At 62.7% G+C, this 19,925-nt stretch overlaps 1 non-coding gene and 4 pseudogenes across 1 annotated transcript; all 5 read right to left on the bottom strand.

Moving 5' to 3' along the window:
- Positions 1-3,768: 3,768 nt before the first annotated feature.
- LOC142861385 (5S ribosomal RNA) lies at positions 3,769-3,887 on the bottom strand. Its single transcript, XR_012912640.1, has one exon. It is a non-coding gene; the product is annotated as a 5S ribosomal RNA (ribosomal RNA).
- Positions 3,888-7,669: 3,782 nt separating this feature from the next.
- Positions 7,670-7,788, bottom strand: LOC142861307 (uncharacterized; annotated as a pseudogene).
- Positions 7,789-11,681: 3,893 nt separating this feature from the next.
- LOC142861305 (uncharacterized) lies at positions 11,682-11,800 on the bottom strand (annotated as a pseudogene).
- A 3,903-nt stretch (positions 11,801-15,703) lies between these two features.
- Positions 15,704-15,822, bottom strand: LOC142861304 (uncharacterized; annotated as a pseudogene).
- Positions 15,823-19,727: 3,905 nt separating this feature from the next.
- LOC142861303 (uncharacterized) lies at positions 19,728-19,846 on the bottom strand (annotated as a pseudogene).
- Positions 19,847-19,925: the final 79 nt, after the last annotated feature.

Here is a 19,925-nt window from a genome sequence, read left to right as displayed (position 1 = left end):
CTGCCCCGCTCGAGAAGCCGAGCCTCTCTGGGCTTCCCCGCCGCCGCCTCCCGCCCCAGGCCCCGCGCCGGGCCGGGCCGGTTGAGTTCGCCGGCCGGGTCCCGCGGGCTCCCAGGGACGGGGGTGATGGGCGGGGCGGGGCGGGGTGGGGGGCTGTCTCTCTCTACACACACACACACACTCACACTCACTCACACTCACACAAGATGCGCCTCCACGGCTGGACTCGCCAAGGTGGAGCCCTCCCAGCCCCCCTCGTCTCCTCGCCCGGCCTCCTTCACCTACCCGCTGCCCACCCCCAGCGCGTCGCTGCCGCTGACTGCGCACGCGCGGGACGCTCGCCCTTTGACCCCAGGCAGGGGCCGCCCTCCCCCACAACCCCTTTCAGCTGCGCCCCCCCCTCGCCCTGTGGGTGGGCTGCCGCCTATTCCCCCGGGCCAGGGCTGGGGCACAGCCAGTGTATGGGGCGTCTCTCTCTGGGGATGTGTCCCATGGGTGGGGTGGGGTGGCGTGGTTTGGGGGGCGCTGAAGAAATCAGTCCCCTCCATCTCCTACCTCTGGAAAACGCCCAAGCCCGTGGAGAACTGCCGGCACCGCTTCGTGGGGGCCGGGACCCTCCTCCGTGTCCTCCTGTGGCCCAGTCCAAGGGGCCTGGGCCTGGCCGGGGCTGCATTGGACCCCGACCACCCTGGCGTGTGGACTCGCTAAAAATCGGCCATTAGATATTGGATTCCAGCTTCCTTGAGGTCATTTCACTAATGAGTGCACCGGAAAGAGTTTCCTAATCCATCTGTGAGGGTGGCAACTGAAAGAGAATTTTAAAGCTGACAGAATAGGCGAGGGAAGGCATAGGAGATTTCCACACCCAGCAAGGAAGACTTTCCCGAAATGGAAGAAAGAAACGAGCAAACAGAGACACCGGTAGCCCGCCCGGAAAAGAGTCTGCCCCTGAGAGAAAGCACCCTGACCAGGTTCACCCGTGGGTGGGTGACGAGCTAGCGGCATTCAGAAGAGCGAGGCCCGCAGTCTGTGCGGAAGACACCTGCGCTCGGGTGTGTGTGGCGGCGCGATTCACAAGCAGCTCTAGACGTTAAACCAAGGAGAAGCCAGGGAGTTCCCAACGCCCCAGGTGTCCTCAGCCCACGACTGGCTGCTGTGGGAATGCGAAGCCCGGCTCCTTGTCTCAGAGCGGGGTTCCCAGGAGGATCAGGCTGAAGCTGGGACTTGGCCTCCAAGTGTCCCCTCGCATGGCCACCCCCTTCCCCTTCCTGCTCCTCTACTCCTGGTGCCCCTCCATCCAGGGGCCAGACCTTAAAGAGTCACCGCAAGAGAATCCTGGTCCCAAAGGAGCCTTCTGGGGGACCGGTGCTGAGAGAGGTTGTGGGCATGGCCCGCTGGGGCTCTGCCCGACCCAGGGCTGAGAGATGCCACCTCCCAGCTCTGGGTCCCTGCAGGAAGTGTTGGCAAGCACAGGGCCGGTCCTCCAAAGGCCCAGGTGCAGGGAGCCCAGGCCAAGCAGCCTGTGGAAGAAGCCACTTGCCGTGCCACCCCGGGAACAGGACTGCAGGCCCCGGCCCTTCCCACCTCCTCCTCCTCCTCCTCCTCCTCCTCCCCCCCGCCCCGCCCCCACAGGGCACAGGGCTCAGAGACACCTCAGACTCTTGCTACCCAAAGTGCAAAGGGCATCAGTTGCTCCTCCAACTTCCCCCCCCCCGCCCAGCAGACCACGTTGTCCAGCCAGCCCCCGGGCCTCCCTGGGGTGCCCAGCACAAAAGTGCAGACACCCACCGGACCCTCAGTCTCAGTTTTCGGAGGTTTTTGCCACTCTAAGGACCCGCAGGCCAGCTGGGCCTTCGGGCAGGACAGAGAGCCCCGGAATCCGACGTGGAGAGCTGCGTGTACGTCCCCATCAGGAGGCGGTCCCCACCTCCGCGGCTCTCCCCTTGCGGGGAGCGGCAGCCCAGCCGGCAGCCGCAGGGCCTCAGGGAAGACACCAGGCTGGGCCCCCGCGGCACAGCGGGGGCACGTCCCCCGCACTCACGCGACTTAGGGACGGCTGCTGGAGACTGCTGCGGCCACCCTGCTGCCGGGTTTCTGGAGGGCTTCCTGGAAGCAGCATCCACACCAAGCCCTTGGAAGGCCCAGGCGACGGAGGAGCCGGTCAGGCAGGGGCCGAGGACGGTGAGAGGCCGGGCGGGAAGGAGCGTGTCAGGCAGGGGCAGAGGACGGTGACAGGCCGGGCGGGGAGGAGCCGGTCAGGCGGGGGCCCAGGACAGTGACGGGCCTGGCCGGGGAGGAGTGCGTCAGGCAGGGGCAGAGGAGACGGGCTGGGTAAGGGTTAGGGTGACAGTTAGGGCACAATTCACAATCCCAAAGACGTGGAAGCGACCCGAGTGCCCATCCATCCAGGAGTGCATCAATAAAATGTGGCGCGTGGACACCACGGAGTGCCATTCGGCTGTGAGGAGCAGCGGTGAGAGGGCGCCTCTCGTGTTCTCCTGGCCAGAGCTGGAACCCGTTCCAGTAAGCCAAGTATCCCAAGAATGGACACACGAGCACCACGTGAGCGCGCTCACCGGCAAATTGGTACGAACGGATGGACGCCTAAGTGGACAGAGAGGAATCACCTTCATCGGGTGGGTGTCGGGCGGGTGGGGGGAGGGGAGGGGCATACACATCCATTAGGCATGGGGTGGGTGCGCACCGACTGGGGGATGGGCGCACTTGAAGCTCTGACCCGAGGGGGGAGGCTTGGAGAGGGCAAGGCACCCGACCTTAACATTGGTACCCCCACAATACGCTGGAACAACATGAGAGGTATATGAATAAGAACACAGGGGGGGCCGGGCGCGGTGGCTCACGCCTGTAATCCTAGCTCTCTGGGAGGCCGAGGCGGGCGGATTGCTCCAGGTCAGGAGTTCGAAACCAGCCTGAGCAAGAGCGAGACCCCGTCTCTACTAAAAATAGAAAGAAATTAATTGGCCAACTAATATATATAGAAAAACACAGCCGGGCGTGGTGGTGCATGCCTGTAGTCCCAACTACTCGGGAGGCTGAGGCAGCAGGATTGCTTGAGCCCGGAGATTGAGGTTGCTGTGAGCTAGGCTGACGCCATGGCACTCACTCTAGCCTGGGCAGCAAAACGAGACTCTGTCTCAAAAAAAAAAAAAAAAAAAAGAACACAGGGGGGAGGGCGGCACGGGCAACACATGTCACCTGAATACTTGTACTCCCATCATCTGCTTGAAAAGAGAGAGAAAAGAAAATGCAATCCTAGAGGTAAGAGACACTTTTTAAAAATAATGAATCCGAAGAGAAAAGTAAAAGGAGGCCTGTGGAGCAGGTCTGGGTGTGACTCCGGATCCCCCAACATCAGGTGCCACCACCAAAGATTCCTGCGTGTAGCCCATAGAACCCCAAAAGCAACGGGACGAGTTCTGGTCACATACTCCCTCAAAATGACATCCTGGCCTTCTTCTGGAACTCCCTCCCCTCTCAGACTCTCCAGGTTTCCTCCAGCGTGTCGGTTCCCACAGAGCAGACCTTTGGTCTGAGACCTGACAGTCCAGATGCCACGCATGCTGCCGCGTGGCGGCGGTGTCGCGGCTTGGGACAAGAGGAGGCCCCACGGTGCGGGCTGGGGCGCCAGGCACCGCGCGCGCGGGCGCTGAGGGTGGGGGTGACCCCCACCCCGGGCCGCCGCCGCGCTCCCAGAAAGGGGACAGAACAAGAGGCAAAAAAAAAAAAAAAAAAAAAAAAAAAAGCAGCAGCCTGTGGCACCCGGTATTCCCAGGCGGTCTCCCATCCAAGTACTAACCAGGCCCGACCCTGCTTAGCTTCCGAGACCAGACGAGATCGGGGGCGTTCAGGGTGGTGTGGCCCTAGACGGCGGCGGAGGGCGCCCCTGCCCCGCTCGAGAAGCCGAGCCTCTCTGGGCTTCCCCGCCGCCGCCTCCCGCCCCAGGCCCCGCGCCGGGCCGGGCCGGTTGAGTTCGCCGGCCGGGTCCCGCGGGCTCCCAGGGACGGGGGTGATGGGCGGGGCGGGGCGGGGTGGGGGGCTGTCTCTCTCTACACACACACACACACTCACACTCACTCACACTCACACAAGATGCGCCTCCACGGCTGGACTCGCCAAGGTGGAGCCCTCCCAGCCCCCCTCGTCTCCTCGCCCGGCCTCCTTCACCTACCCGCTGCCCACCCCCAGCGCGTCGCTGCCGCTGACTGCGCACGCGCGGGACGCTCGCCCTTTGACCCCAGCCAGGGGCCGCCCTCCCCCACAACCCCTTTCAGCTGCGCCCCCCCCTCGCCCTGTGGGTGGGCTGCCGCCTATTCCCCCGGGCCAGGGCTGGGGCACAGCCAGTGTATGGGGCGTCTCTCTCTGGGGATGTGTCCCATGGGTGGGGTGGGGTGGCGTGGTTTGGGGGGCGCTGAAGAAATCAGTCCCCTCCATCTCCTACCTCTGGAAAACGCCCAAGCCCGTGGAGAACTGCCGGCACCGCTTCGTGGGGGCCGGGACCCTCCTCCGTGTCCTCCTGTGGCCCAGTCCAAGGGGCCTGGGCCTGGCCGGGGCTGCATTGGACCCCGACCACCCTGGCGTGTGGACTCGCTAAAAATCGGCCATTAGATATTGGATTCCAGCTTCCTGGAGGTCATTTCACTAATGAGTGCACCGGAAAGAGTTTCCTAATCCATCTGTGAGGGTGGCAACTGAAAGAGAATTTTAAAGCTGACAGAATAGGCGAGGGAAGGCATAGGAGATTTCCACACCCAGCAAGGAAGACTTTCCCGAAATGGAAGAAAGAAACGAGCAAACAGAGACACCGGTAGCCCGCCCGGAAAAGAGTCTGCCCCTGAGAGAAAGCACCCTGACCAGGTTCACCCGTGGGTGGGTGGCGAGCTAGCGGCATTCAGAAGAGCGAGGCCCGCAGTCTGTGCGGAAGACACCTGCGCTCGGGTGTGTGTGGCGGCGCGATTCACAAGCAGCTCTAGACGTTAAACCAAGGAGAAGCCAGGGAGTTCCCAACGCCCCAGGTGTCCTCAGCCCACGACTGGCTGCTGTGGGAATGCGAAGCCCGGCTCCTTGTCTCAGAGCGGGGTTCCCAGGAGGATCAGGCTGAAGCTGGGACTTGGCCTCCAAGTGTCCCCTCGCATGGCCACCCCCTTCCCCTTCCTGCTCCTCTACTCCTGGTGCCCCTCCATCCAGGGGCCAGACCTTAAAGAGTCACCGCAAGAGAATCCTGGTCCCAAAGGAGCCTTCTGGGGGACCGGTGCTGAGAGAGGTTGTGGGCATGGCCCGCTGGGGCTCTGCCCGACCCAGGGCTGAGAGATGCCACCTCCCAGCTCTGGGTCCCTGCAGGAAGTGTTGGCAAGCACAGGGCCGGTCCTCCAAAGGCCCAGGTGCAGGGAGCCCAGGCCAAGCAGCCTGTGGAAGAAGCCACTTGCCGTGCCACCCCGGGAACAGGACTGCAGGCCCCGGCCCTTCCCACCTCCTCCTCCTCCTCCTCCTCCTCCTCCCCCCCGCCCCGCCCCCACAGGGCACAGGGCTCAGAGACACCTCAGACTCTTGCTACCCAAAGTGCAAAGGGCATCAGTTGCTCCTCCAACCCCCCCCCCCCCCCCCCCCGCCCAGCAGACCACGTTGTCCAGCCAGCCCCCGGGCCTCCCTGGGGTGCCCAGCACAAAAGTGCAGACACCCACCGGACCCTCAGTCTCAGTTTTCGGAGGTTTCTGCCACTCTAAGGACCCGCAGGCCAGCTGGGCCTTCGGGCAGGACAGAGAGCCCCGGAATCCGACGTGGAGAGCTGCGTGTACGTCCCCATCAGGAGGCGGTCCCCACCTCCGCGGCTCTCCCCTTGCGGGGAGCGGCAGCCCAGCCGGCAGCCGCAGGGCCTCAGGGAAGACACCAGGCTGGGCCCCCGCGGCACAGCGGGGGCACGTCCCCCGCACTCACGCGACTTAGGGACGGCTGCTGGAGACTGCTGCGGCCACCCTGCTGCCGGGTTTCTGGAGGGCTTCCTGGAAGCAGCATCCACACCAAGCCCTTGGAAGGCCCAGGCGACGGAGGAGCCGGTCAGGCAGGGGCCGAGGACGGTGAGAGGCCGGGCGGGAAGGAGCGTGTCAGGCAGGGGCAGAGGACGGTGACAGGCCGGGCGGGGAGGAGCCGGTCAGGCGGGGGCCCAGGACAGTGACGGGCCTGGCCGGGGAGGAGTGCGTCAGGCAGGGGCAGAGGAGACGGGCTGGGTAAGGGTTAGGGTGACAGTTAGGGCACAATTCACAATCCCAAAGACGTGGAAGCGACCCGAGTGCCCATCCATCCAGGAGTGCATCAATAAAATGTGGCGCGTGGACACCACGGACTGCCATTCGGCTGTGAGGAGCAGCGGTGAGAGGGCGCCTCTCGTGTTCTCCTGGCCAGAGCTGGAACCCGTTCCAGTAAGCCAAGTATCCCAAGAATGGACACACGAGCACCACGTGAGCGCGCTCACCGGCAAATTGGTACGAACGGATGGACGCCTAAGTGGACAGAGAGGAATCACCTTCATCGGGTGGGTGTCGGGCGGGTGGGGGGAGGGGAGGGGCATACACATCCATTAGGCATGGGGTGGGTGCGCACCGACTGGGGGATGGGCGCACTTGAAGCTCTGACCCGAGGGGGGAGGCTTGGAGAGGGCAAGGCACCCGACCTTAACATTGGTACCCCCACAATACGCTGGAACAACATGAGAGGTATATGAATAAGAACACAGGGGGGGCCGGGCGCGGTGGCTCACGCCTGTAATCCTAGCTCTCTGGGAGGCCGAGGCGGGCGGATTGCTCCAGGTCAGGAGTTTGAAACCAGCCTGAGCAAGAGCGAGACCCCGTCTCTACTAAAAATAGAAAGAAATTAATTGGCCAACTAATATATATAGAAAAACACAGCCGGGCGTGGTGGTGCATGCCTGTAGTCCCAACTACTCGGGAGGCTGAGGCAGCAGGATTGCTTGAGCCCGGAGATTGAGGTTGCTGTGAGCTAGGCTGACGCCATGGCACTCACTCTAGCCTGGGCAGCAAAACGAGACTCTGTCTCAAAAAAAAAAAAAAAAAAAGAACACAGGGGGGAGGGCGGCACGGGCAACACATGTCACCTGAATACTTGTACTCCCATCATCTGCTTGAAAAGAGAGAGAAAAGAAAATGCAATCCTAGAGGTAAGAGACACTTTTTAAAAATAATGAATCCGAAGAGAAAAGTAAAAGGAGGCCTGTGGAGCAGGTCTGGGTGTGACTCCGGATCCCCCAACATCAGGTGCCACCACCAAAGATTCCTACGTGTAGCCCATAGAACCCCAAAAGCAACGGGACGAGTTCTGGTCACATACTCCCTCAAAATGACATCCTGGCCTTCTTCTGGAACTCCCTCCCCTCTCAGACTCTCAAGGTTTCCTCCAGCGTGTGTCGGTTCCCACAGAGCAGACCTTTGGTCTGAGACCTGACAGTCCAGAAGCCACGCATGCTGCCGCGTGGCGGCGGTGTCGCGGCTCGGGACAAGAGGAGGCCCCACGGTGCGGGCTGGGGCGCCAGGCACCGCGGCGGGCGCTGAGGGTGGGGGTCACCCCCACCCCGGGCCGCCCCCGCACTCCCAGAAACGGGACAGAACCAGAGGCAAAAAAAAAAAAAAAAAGAAGAAGAAGCCTACGGCACCCGGGATTCCCGGGCGGTCTCCCATCCAAGTTCTAACCAGGCCCCACCCTGCTTAGCTTCCGAGACCAGACGGGATCGGGCGCGTTCGGGGTGGTGTGGCCGTGGACGGCGGAGGGCGCCCCTGCCCCGCTCAAGAAGCCGAGCCTCTCTGCGCTTCCCCGCCGCCTCCTCCCGCCCCAGGCCCCGCGCCGGGCCGGGCCTGTTGAGTTCTGTTGAGTTCGCCGGCCGGGTCCGGCGGGCTCCGAGGGACGGGGGTGACAGGCGGGGCGGGCAGGGAGCGGCGGGCCGGGGTTGGGGGCTGTCTCTCTATACACACACACTCACACTCACACTCACTCACTCACTCACACTCACACAAGATGCGCCTCCACGGCTGGACCCGCCAAGGTGGAGCCCTTCCAGCCCCCCTCCTCTCCTCGCCTGGCCTCCTTCACCTCCCCGCCCCCCACCCCCAGCGCGCCGCGGCCGCTGACTGCGCACGGGCGGGCGGGGCGCTCGCCCTTTGACCCCAGCCGGGGGCCGCCCTCCCCCACAACCCCTTTCAGCTGCGCCCCCCACCCTGTGGCCCGGTGGCCGCCTATTCCCCCGGGCCAGGGCTGGGGCACAGCGCACGGGGGAGGGGAGCGAGTGTATGGGGCGTGTGTGACTCTCTCTCTCTCTCTCTCTCTCTCTCTCTCTCTCTCTCTCTCTCTCTCTCTCTCTCTCTCTCTCTCTCTCTCGACGTGTCCCATGGGTGGGGTGGGGTGGCGTGGTTTGTGGGGCGCTGAAGAAATCAGTCCCCTCCATCTCCTCCTTCTGGAAAACACCCAAGCCCTTTGAGAACTGCCCGCACCGCTACCGTGGGGGCCGGGACCCCCCTCTGTGTCCTCCTGTGGCCCAGTCCAAGGGGCCTGGGCCTGGCCGGGGCTGCATTGGACCCCAACCACCCTGGCGTGTGGACTCGCTAAAAATCGGCGATTAGATATTGGATTCCAGCGTCATTGAGGTCATTTCACTAATGAGTGCACCGCAAAGAGTTTCCTAATCCATCTGTGAGGGTGGCAACCGAAAGAGAATTTGAAAGCTGACAGAATAGGCGAGGAAAGGCATAGGAGATTTCCACACCCAGTAAGGAAGCCTTTCCCGAAATGGAAGAAAGAAAGGAGCAAACAGAGACACCGGTAGCCCGCCCGGATCACAGTCTGCCCCTGAGAGAAAGTACCCTGACCAGGTTCACCCGTGGGTGGGTGGCGAGCTAGCGGCATTCAGAAGAGCCAGGCCCGCAGTCTGTGCAGAAGACACCTGCACTCGGGCGTGTGTGGCGGCACGATTCCCAAGCAGCTCCAGATGTTAAACCAAGGAGAAGCCAGGGAGTTCCCAACGCCCCAGGTGTCCTCAGCCCACGACTGGCTGCTGTGGGAATGCGAAGCCCGGCTCCTTGTCTCAGAGCGGGGCAACCAGGAGGTGTGATGTCCACCCCGGGGTTCCCAGGAGGATCAGGCTGAAGCTGGGACTTGGCCTGAAAGTGTCCCCTCGCATGGCCACCCCCTTCCCCTTCCTGCTCCTCTACTCCTGGTGCCCCTCCATCCAGGGGCCAGACCTTAAAGAGTCACCCGCAAGAGAATCCTGGTCCCAAAGGAGCCTTCTGGGGGACCCGTGCTGAGAGAGGTTGTGGGCATGGCCCGCTGGGGCTCTGCCCGACCCAGGGCTGAGAGATGCCACCTCCCAGCTCTGGGTCCCTGCAGGAAGTGTTGGCAAGCACAGGGCCAGTCCTCCAAAGGCCCAGGTGCAGGGAGCCCAGGCCAAGCAGCCTGTGGAAGAAGCCACATGCTGTGCCACCCCGGGGAACACGACTGCAGGCCACGGCCCTTCCCACCTCCTCCTCCTCCTCCTCCTCCTCCTCCTCCTCCTCCTCCTCCCACCCCGCCCCCGCCCCCGCCCCCACATGGCACAGGGCCCAGAGACACCTCAGACACTTGCTACCCAAAGTGCAAAGGGCATCAGTTGCTCCTCCAAACCGCCCCCCCCAGCCCAGCAGACCGCGTTGTCCAGCCAGCCCCCGGGCCTCCCTGGGGTGCCCAGCACAAAAGTGCAGACACCCACCGGACCCTCAATCTCAGTTTTCGGATGTTTTTGCCACTCTAAGGACCCGCAGGCCAGCTGGGCCTTCTGGCAGGACAGAGAGCCCCAGAATCCGACGTGGAGAGCTGGGTGTACGTCCCCATGAGGAGGCGGTCCCCACCTCCGCGGCTATCCCCTTGCGGGGAGCGGCAGCCGCGGGGCCTCAGAGAAGACACCAGGCTGGGCCCCCACGGCACAGCGGGAGCACGTCCCCCGCAGGCCACTTAGCGACGGCGGCCAGCCGGCGTACGGTTGGGTTGCGCGAGACGCTGCGGCCGCCCTGCTACCGGGTTCCTGGGAGGGCGTCCTGGAACCAGCGTCCACACCAAGCCCTTGGAAGGCCCAGGCGACGGAGGAGCCCCGTCAGGCAGGGGCCGAGGACGGTGACGGCCCGGGCGGGGAGGAGCGTGTCAGGCAGGGGCAGAGGACGGGAAGGAGTCAGTCAGGCAGGGGCCGTGGAGGGGACGGGCTGGGTAAGGGTTAGGGTTAGAGTCAGGGCACAAGTCACAATCGCAAAGACCTGGAAGCGACCCGAGTGCCCATCGACCCACGAGTGGGTAAATAAAATGTGGCACGTGGACACCACGGAGTGCTATTCGGCTATGAGGAGCAGCGGTGAGGGGGCACCTCTCGTGGTTCTCCTGGCCAGAGCTGGAACCCGTTCCAGTAAGCCAAGTATCCCAAGAATGGACACACGAGCACCACGTGCTCGCGCTCACCAGCAAATGGGTACGAACCGATGGACACCTAAGTGGACACAGAGGAATCACCTTCTTCGGGTGGGTGTCGGGCGGGTGGGGGGAGGGGATGGGCATACACATCCATTAGGAATGGGGTGGGTGCGCACCGACTGGGGGATGGGCGCACTTGAAGCTCTGACCCGAGGGGGGAGGCTGGGAGAGGGCAACGCACCCGACCTTAACATTGGTGCCCCCACAATATGCTGGAACAACATGAGAGGTAAATGAATAAGAACACGGGGGGGGGGGAGGGGGGCACGGGCAACACATGTCACCTTAATACTTGGACTCCCATCATCTGCTTGAAAAGAGAGAGGAAAGAAAATGCAATAATAGAGATAAGAGACACTTTTTAAAAATAATGAATCCGGCCGGGCGCTGTGGCTCACGCCTGTAATCCTAGCTCTTGGGAGGCCGAGGCGGGCGGATTGCTCAAGGTCAGGAGTTCAAAACCAGCCTGAGCAAGAGCGAGACTCCGTCTCTACTATAAATAGAAAGAAATTAATTGGCCAACTGATATATATATAAAGAATTAGCGGGGCATGGTGGCGCATGCCTGCAGTCCCAGCTACCCGGGAGGCTGAGGCAGAAGGATCACTCGAGCCCAGGAGTTTGAAGTTGCTGTGAGCTAGGCTGACGCCACGGCACTCACTCTAGCCTGGGCAACAAACCGAGACTCTGTCTCAAAAAAAAAAAAAAAAAAATGAATCCGAAGAGAAAAGTAAAAGGAGGCCTGTGGAGCAGGTCTGGGTGTGACTCCGGATCCCCCAACATCAGGTGCCACCACCAAAGATTCCTACGTGTAGCCCATAGAACCCCAAAAGCAACGGGACGAGTTCTGGTCACATACTCCCTCAAAATGACATCCTGGCCTTCTTCTGGAACTCCCTCCCCTCTCAGACTCTCAAGGTTTCCTCCAGCGTGTGTCGGTTCCCACAGAGCAGACCTTTGGTCTGAGACCTGACAGTCCAGAAGCCACGCATGCTGCCGCGTGGCGGCGGTGTCGCGGCTCGGGACAAGAGGAGGCCCCACGGTGCGGGCTGGGGCGCCAGGCACCGCGGCGGGCGCTGAGGGTGGGGGTCACCCCCACCCCGGGCCGCCCCCGCACTCCCAGAAACGGGACAGAACCAGAGGCAAAAAAAAAAAAAAAAAGAAGAAGAAGCCTACGGCACCCGGGATTCCCGGGCGGTCTCCCATCCAAGTTCTAACCAGGCCCCACCCTGCTTAGCTTCCGAGACCAGACGGGATCGGGCGCGTTCGGGGTGGTGTGGCCGTGGACGGCGGAGGGCGCCCCTGCCCCGCTCAAGAAGCCGAGCCTCTCTGCGCTTCCCCGCCGCCTCCTCCCGCCCCAGGCCCCGCGCCGGGCCGGGCCTGTTGAGTTCTGTTGAGTTCGCCGGCCGGGTCCGGCGGGCTCCGAGGGACCGGGGTGACAGGCGGGGCGGGCAGGGAGCGGCGGGCCGGGGTTGGGGGCTGTCTCTCTATACACACACACTCACACTCACACTCACTCACTCACTCACACTCACACAAGATGCGCCTCCACGGCTGGACCCGCCAAGGTGGAGCCCTTCCAGCCCCCCTCCTCTCCTCGCCTGGCCTCCTTCACCTCCCCGCCCCCCACCCCCAGCGCGCCGCGGCCGCTGACTGCGCACGGGCGGGCGGGGCGCTCGCCCTTTGACCCCAGCCGGGGGCCGCCCTCCCCCACAACCCCTTTCAGCTGCGCCCCCCACCCTGTGGCCCGGCGGCCGCCTATTCCCCCGGGCCAGGGCTGGGGCACAGCGCACGGGGGAGGGGAGCGAGTGTATGGGGCGTGTGTGACTCTCTCTCTCTCTCTCTCTCTCTCTCTCTCTCTCTCTCTCTCTCTCTCTCTCTCTCTCTCTCTCTCTCTCTCTCTCGACGTGTCCCATGGGTGGGGTGGGGTGGCGTGGTTTGTGGGGCGCTGAAGAAATCAGTCCCCTCCATCTCCTCCCTCTGGAAAACACCCAAGCCCTTTGAGAACTGCCCGCACCGCTACCGTGGGGGCCGGGACCCCCCTCTGTGTCCTCCTGTGGCCCAGTCCAAGGGGCCTGGGCCTGGCCGGGGCTGCATTGGACCCCAACCACCCTGGCGTGTGGACTCGCTAAAAATCGGCGATTAGATATTGGATTCCAGCGTCATTGAGGTCATTTCACTAATGAGTGCACCGCAAAGAGTTTCCTAATCCATCTGTGAGGGTGGCAACCGAAAGAGAATTTGAAAGCTGACAGAATAGGCGAGGAAAGGCATAGGAGATTTCCACACCCAGTAAGGAAGCCTTTCCCGAAATGGAAGAAAGAAAGGAGCAAACAGAGACACCGGTAGCCCGCCCGGATCACAGTCTGCCCCTGAGAGAAAGTACCCTGACCAGGTTCACCCGTGGGTGGGTGGCGAGCTAGCGGCATTCAGAAGAGCCAGGCCCGCAGTCTGTGCAGAAGACACCTGCACTCGGGCGTGTGTGGCGGCACGATTCCCAAGCAGCTCCAGATGTTAAACCAAGGAGAAGCCAGGGAGTTCCCAACGCCCCAGGTGTCCTCAGCCCACGACTGGCTGCTGTGGGAATGCGAAGCCCGGCTCCTTGTCTCAGAGCGGGGCAACCAGGAGGTGTGATGTCCACCCCGGGGTTCCCAGGAGGATCAGGCTGAAGCTGGGACTTGGCCTGAAAGTGTCCCCTCGCATGGCCACCCCCTTCCCCTTCCTGCTCCTCTACTCCTGGTGCCCCTCCATCCAGGGGCCAGACCTTAAAGAGTCACCCGCAAGAGAATCCTGGTCCCAAAGGAGCCTTCTGGGGGACCCGTGCTGAGAGAGGTTGTGGGCATGGCCCGCTGGGGCTCTGCCCGACCCAGGGCTGAGAGATGCCACCTCCCAGCTCTGGGTCCCTGCAGGAAGTGTTGGCAAGCACAGGGCCAGTCCTCCAAAGGCCCAGGTGCAGGGAGCCCAGGCCAAGCAGCCTGTGGAAGAAGCCACATGCTGTGCCACCCCGGGGAACACGACTGCAGGCCACGGCCCTTCCCACCTCCTCCTCCTCCTCCTCCTCCTCCTCCTCCTCCTCCTCCTCCCACCCCGCCCCCGCCCCCGCCCCCACATGGCACAGGGCCCAGAGACACCTCAGACACTTGCTACCCAAAGTGCAAAGGGCATCAGTTGCTCCTCCAAACCGCCCCCCCCAGCCCAGCAGACCGCGTTGTCCAGCCAGCCCCCGGGCCTCCCTGGGGTGCCCAGCACAAAAGTGCAGACACCCACCGGACCCTCAATCTCAGTTTTCGGATGTTTTTGCCACTCTAAGGACCCGCAGGCCAGCTGGGCCTTCTGGCAGGACAGAGAGCCCCAGAATCCGACGTGGAGAGCTGGGTGTACGTCCCCATGAGGAGGCGGTCCCCACCTCCGCGGCTATCCCCTTGCGGGGAGCGGCAGCCGCGGGGCCTCAGAGAAGACACCAGGCTGGGCCCCCACGGCACAGCGGGAGCACGTCCCCCGCAGGCCACTTAGCGACGGCGGCCAGCCGGCGTACGGTTGGGTTGCGCGAGACGCTGCGGCCGCCCTGCTACCGGGTTCCTGGGAGGGCGTCCTGGAACCAGCGTCCACACCAAGCCCTTGGAAGGCCCAGGCGACGGAGGAGCCCCGTCAGGCAGGGGCCGAGGACGGTGACGGCCCGGGCGGGGAGGAGCGTGTCAGGCAGGGGCAGAGGACGGGAAGGAGTCAGTCAGGCAGGGGCCGTGGAGGGGACGGGCTGGGTAAGGGTTAGGGTTAGAGTCAGGGCACAAGTCACAATCGCAAAGACCTGGAAGCGACCCGAGTGCCCATCGACCCACGAGTGGGTAAATAAAATGTGGCGCGTGGACACCACGGAGTGCTATTCGGCTATGAGGAGCAGCGGTGAGGGGGCACCTCTCGTGGTTCTCCTGGCCAGAGCTGGAACCCGTTCCAGTAAGCCAAGTATCCCAAGAATGGACACACGAGCACCACGTGCTCGCGCTCACCAGCAAATGGGTACGAACCGATGGACACCTAAGTGGACACAGAGGAATCACCTTCTTCGGGTGGGTGTCGGGCGGGTGGGGGGAGGGGATGGGCATACACATCCATTAGGAATGGGGTGGGTGCGCACCGACTGGGGGATGGGCGCACTTGAAGCTCTGACCCGAGGGGGGAGGCTGGGAGAGGGCAACGCACCCGACCTTAACATTGGTGCCCCCACAATATGCTGGAACAACATGAGAGGTAAATGAATAAGAACACGGGGGGGGGTGGGAGGGGGGCACGGGCAACACATGTCACCTTAATACTTGGACTCCCATCATCTGCTTGAAAAGAGAGAGGAAAGAAAATGCAATAATAGAGATAAGAGACACTTTTTAAAAATAATGAATCCGGCCGGGCGCTGTGGCTCACGCCTGTAATCCTAGCTCTTGGGAGGCCGAGGCGGGCGGATTGCTCAAGGTCAGGAGTTCAAAACCAGCCTGAGCAAGAGCGAGACTCCGTCTCTACTATAAATAGAAAGAAATTAATTGGCCAACTGATATATATATAAAGAATTAGCGGGGCATGGTGGCGCATGCCTGCAGTCCCAGCTACCCGGGAGGCTGAGGCAGAAGGATCACTCGAGCCCAGGAGTTTGAAGTTGCTGTGAGCTAGGCTGACGCCACGGCACTCACTCTAGCCTGGGCAACAAACCGAGACTCTGTCTCAAAAAAAAAAAAAAAAAAAAAATGAATCCGAAGAGAAAAGTAAAAGGAGGCCTGTGGAGCAGGTCTGGGTGTGACTCCGGATCCCCCAACATCAGGTGCCACCACCAAAGATTCCTACGTGTAGCCCATAGAACCCCAAAAGCAACGGGACGAGTTCTGGTCACATACTCCCTCAAAATGACATCCTGGCCTTCTTCTGGAACTCCCTCCCCTCTCAGACTCTCAAGGTTTCCTCCAGCGTGTGTCGGTTCCCACAGAGCAGACCTTTGGTCTGAGACCTGACAGTCCAGAAGCCACGCATGCTGCCGCGTGGCGGCGGTGTCGCGGCTCGGGACAAGAGGAGGCCCCACGGTGCGGGCTGGGGCGCCAGGCACCGCGGCGGGCGCTGAGGGTGGGGGTCACCCCCACCCCGGGCCGCCCCCGCACTCCCAGAAACGGGACAGAACCAGAGGCAAAAAAAAAAAAAAAAAAGAAGAAGAAGCCTACGGCACCCGGGATTCCCGGGCGGTCTCCCATCCAAGTTCTAACCAGGCCCCACCCTGCTTAGCTTCCGAGACCAGACGGGATCGGGCGCGTTCGGGGTGGTGTGGCCGTGGACGGCGGAGGGCGCCCCTGCCCCGCTCAAGAAGCCGAGCCTCTCTGCGCTTCCCCGCCGCCTCCTCCCGCCCCAGGCCCCGCGCCGGGCCGGGCCTGTTGAGTTCTGTTGAGTTCGCCGGCCGGGTCCGGCGGGCTCCGAGGGACCGGGGTGACAGGCGGGGCGGGCAGGGAGCGGCGGGCCGGGGTTGGGGGCTGTCTCTCTATACACACACACTCACACTCACACTCACTCACTCACTCACACTCACACAAGATGCGCCTCCACGGCTGGACCCGCCAAGGTGGAGCCCTTCCAGCCCCCCTCCTCTCCTCGCCTGGCCTCCTTCACCTCCCCGCCCCCCACCCCCAGCGCGCCGCGGCCGCTGACTGCGCACGGGCGGGCGGGGCGCTCGCCCTTTGACCCCAGCCGGGGGCCGCCCTCCCCCACAACCCCTTTCAGCTGCGCCCCCCACCCTGTGGCCCGGCGGCCGCCTATTCCCCCGGGCCAGGGCTGGGGCACAGCGCACGGGGGAGGGGAGCGAGTGTATGGGGCGTGTGTGACTCTCTCTCTCTCTCTCTCTCTCTCTCTCTCTCTCTCTCTCTCTCTCTCTCTCTCTCTCTCTCTCTCTCTCTCTCTCTCGACGTGTCCCATGGGTGGGGTGGGGTGGCGTGGTTTGTGGGGCGCTGAAGAAATCAGTCCCCTCCATCTCCTCCCTCTGGAAAACACCCAAGCCCTTTGAGAACTGCCCGCACCGCTACCGTGGGGGCCGGGACCCCCCTCTGTGTCCTCCTGTGGCCCAGTCCAAGGGGCCTGGGCCTGGCCGGGGCTGCATTGGACCCCAACCACCCTGGCGTGTGGACTCGCTAAAAATCGGCGATTAGATATTGGATTCCAGCGTCATTGAGGTCATTTCACTAATGAGTGCACCGCAAAGAGTTTCCTAATCCATCTGTGAGGGTGGCAACCGAAAGAGAATTTGAAAGCTGACAGAATAGGCGAGGAAAGGCATAGGAGATTTCCACACCCAGTAAGGAAGCCTTTCCCGAAATGGAAGAAAGAAAGGAGCAAACAGAGACACCGGTAGCCCGCCCGGATCACAGTCTGCCCCTGAGAGAAAGTACCCTGACCAGGTTCACCCGTGGGTGGGTGGCGAGCTAGCGGCATTCAGAAGAGCCAGGCCCGCAGTCTGTGCAGAAGACACCTGCACTCGGGCGTGTGTGGCGGCACGATTCCCAAGCAGCTCCAGATGTTAAACCAAGGAGAAGCCAGGGAGTTCCCAACGCCCCAGGTGTCCTCAGCCCACGACTGGCTGCTGTGGGAATGCGAAGCCCGGCTCCTTGTCTCAGAGCGGGGCAACCAGGAGGTGTGATGTCCACCCCGGGGTTCCCAGGAGGATCAGGCTGAAGCTGGGACTTGGCCTGAAAGTGTCCCCTCGCATGGCCACCCCCTTCCCCTTCCTGCTCCTCTACTCCTGGTGCCCCTCCATCCAGGGGCCAGACCTTAAAGAGTCACCCGCAAGAGAATCCTGGTCCCAAAGGAGCCTTCTGGGGGACCCGTGCTGAGAGAGGTTGTGGGCATGGCCCGCTGGGGCTCTGCCCGACCCAGGGCTGAGAGATGCCACCTCCCAGCTCTGGGTCCCTGCAGGAAGTGTTGGCAAGCACAGGGCCAGTCCTCCAAAGGCCCAGGTGCAGGGAGCCCAGGCCAAGCAGCCTGTGGAAGAAGCCACATGCTGTGCCACCCCGGGGAACACGACTGCAGGCCACGGCCCTTCCCACCTCCTCCTCCTCCTCCTCCTCCTCCTCCTCCTCCTCCTCCTCCCACCCCGCCCCCGCCCCCGCCCCCACATGGCACAGGGCCCAGAGACACCTCAGACACTTGCTACCCAAAGTGCAAAGGGCATCAGTTGCTCCTCCAAACCGCCCCCCCCAGCCCAGCAGACCGCGTTGTCCAGCCAGCCCCCGGGCCTCCCTGGGGTGCCCAGCACAAAAGTGCAGACACCCACCGGACCCTCAATCTCAGTTTTCGGATGTTTTTGCCACTCTAAGGACCCGCAGGCCAGCTGGGCCTTCTGGCAGGACAGAGAGCCCCAGAATCCGACGTGGAGAGCTGGGTGTACGTCCCCATGAGGAGGCGGTCCCCACCTCCGCGGCTATCCCCTTGCGGGGAGCGGCAGCCGCGGGGCCTCAGAGAAGACACCAGGCTGGGCCCCCACGGCACAGCGGGAGCACGTCCCCCGCAGGCCACTTAGCGACGGCGGCCAGCCGGCGTACGGTTGGGTTGCGCGAGACGCTGCGGCCGCCCTGCTACCGGGTTCCTGGGAGGGCGTCCTGGAACCAGCGTCCACACCAAGCCCTTGGAAGGCCCAGGCGACGGAGGAGCCCCGTCAGGCAGGGGCCGAGGACGGTGACGGCCCGGGCGGGGAGGAGCGTGTCAGGCAGGGGCAGAGGACGGGAAGGAGTCAGTCAGGCAGGGGCCGTGGAGGGGACGGGCTGGGTAAGGGTTAGGGTTAGAGTCAGGGCACAAGTCACAATCGCAAAGACCTGGAAGCGACCCGAGTGCCCATCGACCCACGAGTGGGTAAATAAAATGTGGCGCGTGGACACCACGGAGTGCTATTCGGCTATGAGGAGCAGCGGTGAGGGGGCACCTCTCGTGGTTCTCCTGGCCAGAGCTGGAACCCGTTCCAGTAAGCCAAGTATCCCAAGAATGGACACACGAGCACCACGTGCTCGCGCTCACCAGCAAATGGGTACGAACCGATGGACACCTAAGTGGACACAGAGGAATCACCTTCTTCGGGTGGGTGTCGGGCGGGTGGGGGGAGGGGATGGGCATACACATCCATTAGGAATGGGGTGGGTGCGCACCGACTGGGGGATGGGCGCACTTGAAGCTCTGACCCGAGGGGGGAGGCTGGGAGAGGGCAACGCACCCGACCTTAACATTGGTGCCCCCACAATATGCTGGAACAACATGAGAGGTAAATGAATAAGAACACGGGGGGGGGTGGGAGGGGGGCACGGGCAACACATGTCACCTTAATACTTGGACTCCCATCATCTGCTTGAAAAGAGAGAGGAAAGAAAATGCAATAATAGAGATAAGAGACACTTTTTAAAAATAATGAATCCGGCCGGGCGCTGTGGCTCACGCCTGTAATCCTAGCTCTTGGGAGGCCGAGGCGGGCGGATTGCTCAAGGTCAGGAGTTCAAAACCAGCCTGAGCAAGAGCGAGACTCCGTCTCTACTATAAATAGAAAGAAATTAATTGGCCAACTGATATATATATAAAGAATTAGCGGGGCATGGTGGCGCATGCCTGCAGTCCCAGCTACCCGGGAGGCTGAGGCAGAAGGATCACTCGAGCCCAGGAGTTTGAAGTTGCTGTGAGCTAGGCTGACGCCACGGCACTCACTCTAGCCTGGGCAACAAACCGAGACTCTGTCTCAAAAAAAAAAAAAAAAAAAAAAATGAATCCGAAGAGAAAAGTAAAAGGAGGCCTGTGGAGCAGGTCTGGGTGTGACTCCGGATCCCCCAACATCAGGTGCCACCACCAAAGATTCCTACGTGTAGCCCATAGAACCCCAAAAGCAACGGGACGAGTTCTGGTCACATACTCCCTCAAAATGACATCCTGGCCTTCTTCTGGAACTCCCTCCCCTCTCAGACTCTCAAGGTTTCCTCCAGCGTGTGTCGGTTCCCACAGAGCAGACCTTTGGTCTGAGACCTGACAGTCCAGAAGCCACGCATGCTGCCGCGTGGCGGCGGTGTCGCGGCTCGGGACAAGAGGAGGCCCCACGGTGCGGGCTGGGGCGCCAGGCACCGCGGCGGGCGCTGAGGGTGGGGGTCACCCCCACCCCGGGCCGCCCCCGCACTCCCAGAAACGGGACAGAACCAGAGGCAAAAAAAAAAAAAAAAAGAAGAAGAAGCCTACGGCACCCGGGATTCCCGGGCGGTCTCCCATCCAAGTTCTAACCAGGCCCCACCCTGCTTAGCTTCCGAGACCAGACGGGATCGGGCGCGTTCGGGGTGGTGTGGCCGTGGACGGCGGAGGGCGCCCCTGCCCCGCTCAAGAAGCCGAGCCTCTCTGCGCTTCCCCGCCGCCTCCTCCCGCCCCAGGCCCCG

Source organism: Microcebus murinus, chromosome 16 (assembly GCF_040939455.1).
Source record: "Microcebus murinus isolate Inina chromosome 16, M.murinus_Inina_mat1.0, whole genome shotgun sequence".
Lineage (NCBI taxonomy): Eukaryota > Metazoa > Chordata > Mammalia > Primates > Cheirogaleidae > Microcebus > Microcebus murinus.
This window is presented reverse-complemented; position numbering and strand designations above follow the sequence as displayed.